Source organism: Panthera onca, chromosome B2 (genome assembly GCF_046562875.1).
Source record: "Panthera onca isolate mPanOnc1 chromosome B2, mPanOnc1 haplotype 2, whole genome shotgun sequence".
Taxonomy (NCBI): domain Eukaryota; kingdom Metazoa; phylum Chordata; class Mammalia; order Carnivora; family Felidae; genus Panthera; species Panthera onca.
Window position 1 is genome coordinate 62,497,257 of NC_138343.1, and position 7,558 is coordinate 62,504,814.

The following is a 7,558-nucleotide window of genomic DNA, read 5'->3' on the forward strand; positions in this document are numbered from 1 at the left end:
TTGTCATGCATCATACTAAATGTGTCACAACAACCCAGCCAAGTAGGCATAATTACTATCCTCATTCTGTAAAGGAAGAAACTGAGGCCCAGAGCAGTAAAGTAATGGGCCCAAGATAACAAAACTAATAGTGATAACAATTTCAAACATGACTCTAAAAACAACACTGCCCCGGGCATACAGTGGAGCATATAAGGCCAAACCACCTAAATTATGCATCAACATAACACAACTATGGTACATTTAAGACATGATGTTTATATAAATTTGCAGCATAAATATGAATATGCTTTATAGATATATACAAAAAGAAAAACCAAAAACCCTTTAAACTGAAATAAGTCCACATTGTTTAACTTCATTGAATCAAAAGCAGTGTGTTTTTAGGGGTAATTGAATAATATGGGGAGTGATGATAGAAGCAGTTCCTTGATTGTCAACTCTCTTGCTCTGAAACCCAAGTCTCAAATCTAAAATACAAGACCTTTCCCTCCCAAAAGATGCAACTAGGCATGTAGAGTTTTCCAACCTAAATTTCCCTCCCAAAATTTGTAAAAATTAAAAGTAATCCTCTTTCTTTACTATGATGCAGCTAGATATGACAATACCAACTATTAATGCAAGAAGGCCTTTGCTTCCTCCAGTCACCTAATACTGGACTAACTTTCCTAAACCTAGAAATGAAATTCCTTAGGAATATATTCCTTGCCTAGCTAACTCTTGTCTCCTGGGTATCACTAAGTGAATCCTGGCTGTCTCTACTGAATGTACCACAGTCTGCCTTACTGAGTAGTTAGCATTAATCATAGAATAAATGTCAAGGAAGACATGTAAGAGCATAGTTGTCAGCTGTCATGGGATTGAGTATATTCTCCTGGATCTTAGAGCAGCTTTACCCAACATAACAATGTTCAGGATACAAAATATAGCAACTAAACTATACTCTATACTTTAAAACCATAAAATTCATCACTAATATAAAAAATTCATCTAACTTAAATATTATCCATAAATTGTCTCCAAAACAATTTCCAACATAAAAACAAAGGGCAAAATATAGTCTGCAGTCTGAATTTATGGCTTGTTCATACCATAAGACAGAAATGTACCCTGACAAGTTCTTTGAATTGTCAGTTTATGATACTGCTGAGCCTTTCAAGTGATTTATCTTCTGGGTATAAGGCCAATATTTGCATTTTGACTCATTTTTATAGCCACATAACTGGATTGTCATGACCCAGAATCCAGCATACTGGTATAATAATAAACTCTTGCAATCTTGTAAACATTTTATTTCTGTTCCTTCAGAACAACTAAAGGGTGTTAATTCTACAACCTTCCTTTGTACAGTTCAGGTCACACATACTGCATTAGAATACCAAAGTAAATGAAATATTTTGGAGTTTAGGTATCAGAGGTATCAAAATACTGTATTGACTAGGTTTATTGGCTTTGTTCATTATATTATTTATTTTTCTGGGTAAGGATTAATATTTATGTTTAAACAAGCACAATTAAAAAACCAACTTGTAACTGTCAGCTTGCACCAAAAGATTATGATTTAAGATGAAAAGAAGCTGATTTCATAATTTTTGATTTAACTATTTCTACTTCAAAATATTTAATGGCTATTGTTTCACTAGTTTGCAACACGGCCAATGCCTGGATATTTTTAGAGTTATTGTATGCAAAAGTATGTGCACTTTATAGCTTCTTTTGATGTTATAATCATTGTATTTTATGATAATATATAGAAAGGATTTTAATATGAATATAAATTCACTTATCTTAGATTTAATGAAGCTCAGCTTTCTAATCTATATTTACTAATACTTTCACTAGAATCTTTTTTTTTAAGTTTATTTATTTATTTTGAGAGAGAGAGAGAGAGAGAATCGGAAAAGGGCAGATAGAGAGGGAGGAAGAGAGAATCCCAAGCAGGCTCCATACTGTCTGCACAGAGCTCCATGCAGGGCTCGAACTCACAAACCATGAGATCATGACTTGAGCCAAAATCAAGAGTCAGACACTTAACCAACTGAGCTACCCAGGCACCCCTCACTGATTTTAAATTCTTCAACAACATGGGAATTGAAATAGTTTCTTTAATCTGCCTAATGGTTTATGGAGGACACTTAGTGGGATAAAGGAAAAAGGCATAGGTTTTAGATTTAAATAGACCTTGAGGAAAGGAAGGAGGAAAGAAGGAAGGAAGAAAGGAAGGGGAGGAGGGAGGGAGGAAGACATACATAGAATATTTTGTCATTATTCTATGGATTCTATTCCTTCTTATATCTCTTTGATAAATCTTTGATTTATCCTTTTGATTTTAAACATAGTTATTTTAACATTATTTTATAATGCTGTTATTTCCTGTTCTTTGGGAAAAAAATTCTTCCTCTCTTGGTGGTGGATTTTTGTTGTGTGCTTTTGGGATTTTGCATGTGAGCTCCTCTTTAAACATATGCACATTCCTGAGTATAGAGAATTCCTAATGACCAGTTTTATTCTGTTTTAAAATTGATGTAAAACAAAAAAAAACATAGAGAAAGATTCAGAATGTTTCCAGCATCCTTGTGGCCCTATCAGCCAATACCCCCTGAGCTATATAGTATACCCATATACTAGTTAATTACCTTGATATAGTTAAATAGTATGTTAGTATGTTTCCAATTTTGTTCTTCTTTGGAAAGATTGCCTTTCCTATTCTAGGTCCTTTGAATTTCCACCTAAATTTTAGAATCAGCTTGTCAATTTCCACTAAAAAATTGTTAGGATTGTGATTGTGATTGAATTGAATATACAAATAAATATATGGAGAATTAGCTCTTTACCAATATTAAAGTTTTAATTCATGAGCATGGTAAATCATTCCATTTATTTGGCTTTCCTTAATTTCTATCAGCCATACTCTGTAGTGTTTCATGCACTTACACTACATTTATTTTTATCTATATAATTTTTAGTATTATTGTAAATAATACTGCTTTTAATTGAATTTTTAACTGTTTCTTATAAATACAAATATGCTTATGGTTGTATATTGACCTTATATCCAGCAACCTACTAACTTCATTGTTTCTAATATTTGCAGTTTTTAAAAGATTTTCTATGAATATAATGTCAATGTGAATAATGTGACAGTTTTATTTCTACCTTTCTAGTCATTATACCTTTTTTTTCTTAATTTAGTGAACTTCTGATATAAATTTTAAGTAGAAGTGGTGAGAGGAACATTTTTGTCTTATTCCCAACTTCAGGGGAAAGAATTCAATATTTCACCATTAAGTATGTTGCTTGCTTTAGGTTTTTACAGATAGCCTTTATAAAATTCAAAAAGTTGTCCTTTATTCCTAGTTTTCTAAGAATTTTTATTATAGACATTTATTGAACTTTAGGAAAAATTTGTTGTATCTATTGAGATGATATTATTTTTATCCTTTAATCTATTATGTGGTCAATTCTACTTATTGGTTTAAAAAAAAAACTATTAAATTAGACTTGCATTCCTGGAATAAATCTATAGGGTAAAATTTAAAATTAGCTGTGATCATGCTTCTATGGAATTCCCTATTTCCAGACAGTTTTTTACATTACTATCTCAGCTTGAGGTTATGGTACTATGATAGTCCAAATGAGAAGCTATGTATAGTAATCTAGGATTCTTCCATAGGTAGATTAGTGAGTAATGTAATGGATTTATATTATTCTGATTATGACTTACTTCTCTAAACAGAGGTAAGGAGCTTAATTAAAAAAAAAGAAAGCAAATAAAAAAGTAGCCAAAATACATTTATATGTCCTTAAAATTTGTGGATTTTTACGCAGTAGTGTTCCTTAGGCTTTGACTTAGTCTGATGACATTGATAAATAAGTAAATGAATAAAGTTAGGAAAAGAGTTATAGGCAGGAGTAATGAAAGAGTATAGGCAGGGAACAAGGAGTAATGAAAGCAGATCAAGGCAAGAGTACAGCTGTCTGTGGCCCTCTTGTGGAGAGATCAGGAGACAAACCTTCCATAGCTTCTGGGAATGGGCCTCACATTATTGTGTAGTACAACAGTGAATGTTTGTAATGATGATCCTAAATCACCTACAAAATATTAAGTTATATTTAGTTTGTTCTAATTAAGAAGATGAAAGTATTTTTTTCAAAATATTTTATGTAAAATGGTTGACACTCCGAGTCTGATAAAGAGGCAAACCTATAGTTATATATAAAATTATATATATAATATATAAAGTTATATGTAGCTGTGTACAATATATAAAGTTATAAATGTCTATATATATTATATATATAAGTATTATATATAGTTTTATAGTTGTACAGACAAATTCAGCTATCTAGGATTCAGTCTCTCGGTCTTCTTATAACTGAAGTCAGACTTTCCTATGACCATGAACTCATTCTTTGACACTGTTTTTGTTTTGTTTTTTGTCACTCTTTTTTTTAAAAACAGCAAATGCAATGCACTCACACTCGTTAAGAACTTTCACCTAGCAAACAATTTCGATGATGGTTTAATTAAACAACAGCTGTCATAATGGCAGTGATTTACCTGTTCTTCCATTTTTGCATCCATAAAATAATTTCCTTTCACCCAAGATGTACTGAGGAGTAATTAGTGTTTTTAAAAACAATTCAAAGGTATAAAAGTTTACTCCAAAATGCCAATCGTGATTATTATTATAATAGCCAAAAGGCAAGAAGAATGATGCAATGATTCTAATTGGTGACTAAAATAGATGTCTTCAACCGTTTGTAAAAGGGATAAAGAAAAAAATCTTTTGGGTCCAACTGCAGAAACAAAGGCAGCAAATGCAAAACTGATAAAGGCTAAAGTTTTGCATTAGAGAATCCTACTTAGATTCTCTCACCTTTTGCGTGGCAGAACATAACCTTCAAAACTCATTAAGCCAGCTGTCTTCAAATATATCCTGAAATTTCCACAAAACTCTGTTTAAGTAAAATTAAGCTAGGTACTAAAGCCTACTCTAGAGTAAAATCTAGAATTTACATGACTTGAGCTATCAAAGATGGCAAATTTAACTTCATGGGAAATATATTTGCTTTTGTATCCTGGATACCTCACATCCACAGAATAGATATATGCGATGCTATGTATGTCCATATAAATAAGTCACATAACAAATATATGTTAATAACTTCCAAATGTACATCTATAATTCAGACATCTCTTCTGAACTCCAGACTCACGTGTTAATTTGCATCTCCAATTTGATGTGAGAATAGGCATCTCAAACTTCATGTATTTATAGAATAGTGCCTCTAATTCTCAGACCCCCAACTTCTTTCCCATGTGTCCTCCACATCCCCATTCCCTTTCACCTAGTTGTTCAAACCTGAGGATTGTTTTTGATTCCTCCTTCTTTGTCATCTCTCATATCTAATTTACCTGCAAGCTCTATCAACTCAAATACAAAAATATCTTGATTCCATTCACTTCTCTTCATCTCAGCTGACACTGCTATAATGAAATCTACCATCACCTCTTGCCTAAATTATTATATCTTATCTGTGTATAATCCTGTCTACTTTGCTCCATCCATTTTCAATACAATCATCAAAACAATCTTATAAAAATGTACATCTCACCACGTCACAGTTCTGTTAAAAACTCTCCAATGACTTCCTCTTTCACATAGAATAAAATAAAATAATTTCATATGGCCTACAAGATTGCATGCTCTGGCCCTGTCCCATGGTTCACTGCTCTTCTCTTTGCACCTCACATTCCAGCCACATGGGCCCTCTGTAACTTCTCAAACACACTAAACTCTTTCCTCCCTTAAGATCATTACAAAGGCTTTTTCTACTTGGAATGCTCTTTACCCTGATTGCCAGCTTCTCTGATTTCATGTCTAATCTCAAATATCACTTCCTCAGGGAAACCTCTGTTAACATTATGCTCTCTAAACTGGTTTTCTCACTCCCCTCTCCATTTCCTGAGTCTCTCTTACTGTACACTATGATCTCCTCTTTGTAGAGAATTGTTCTATCTCCAGAATGGTTTGTGAAGTCTTTACTTGTTTGCTTTTTTTTTTTTTTTTCTTTTTTAATCCTCTCCAAACTACAAGCTCCATAAGAACTGGAACCATCACTATTTTGTTAACCATTGTAAATACCACAAGTGGTTCATTTTTAAAATGGACTAATCTCTGGTGGTCAAAATCATGGAGAGCAAGCAAGTGTTGGAATGCTGAAGAAGGTGTGTTTATGGAAAGTGGAGATTCTTCAGTTAAACTTGCTTCTCATTGCACTTAGTTTAGAGACCTGTTCCTGGGGAAATGAACAGTGGGAAGCTAGACAGGGCTGCTGGAATGCTTTCTAATCAGGTTGAATGTTCACCATATGTGAAGTCTTCTCTTTACTATCTGTGTTGTATCTCTTCTCAATTAGCAAAAAGCTAGTTCTTCTTCCTTTACTGCTGCAAAAATTATCTTCCTCCTCAAAGGATTTCAGTGGTGCTCTATCTTGCCTTGCCAAAGAGTCTGGGTGTCCACATCACTGTCCCCAGCCCGCCTACCTATATCACCTCCATCACATTCCCCACCTGTTACCAGCATATTAATCAAGAAATACCACTCATTTTCCCTTCTGTCTCTCTCCTTCTATAGATGCTTTATAGGACAGTTTATGCTATTTCAAAAACCTAGAACAAGCTCCCATCTGCCATCTGTTAAACCATCATTTCTCCTTCATTAAAAATCTTTCTTAAATGCAAGTTCATTTCACAAAATTAAGAGTCTAGAAAGAAGTGTCTCACATTCACATGTATGTGTCTGGCAATGTACTTCATGTCTACCTTGGTTTTCTTAATAAGAAAAAAGAAGATAAAAAATAAATTTTAAAATAGGAAAGCAGACTTATAGCATTCATATATTTTAAATACATGTGACCATATTTATTCAGACACATATTCTATTTGTGACATGCTGCAATGTTGCAAAATGACAGGCACCAGAACTGTGCTTCCCTTCGACACACTGCTTATCATACTGGGGAGACACAGTTAGACACACATGTTATCATAACTGTGCTAATGTACAAATTATAGATAAATACATATAAAGTTTCAGAAAAGTTTCAGATTTTTTTAAAATATAACCACTATGTCAAGTAATATCAGTTGGCCAATTAAAAGCTCGCCTATGCCTAAAGTATTAAACAGTTCATGTTCTTGATGAGGCTGTCTTTACCAAGGTAGGATAAAGAAATTTGACTCCCAGTGGGGGTACAATATGGGTGTTGGGCTGGAAAAACGGATGACTTCACCATGTATCCTCAATTCTTTGAGCCTTAAACCAAACACTACCTAATTCTGGAAATCACTGGCTAGAAGCAGGACCACATCTTAAAAAGTGGGTATTGATATGAGTTCTGGGTTCTTTAAGAATTCAATACTCGGAGGAGTTGGCCAGATGAGAGTCGGCAGTAATTCCCTTGTACTTATATAGGCTTAATGTTAATCTCCTTATTTGAAAAGCAATTTGAAGAATTTGAAAAAGACCCTGGGAAAGGCATGCCAAAATTA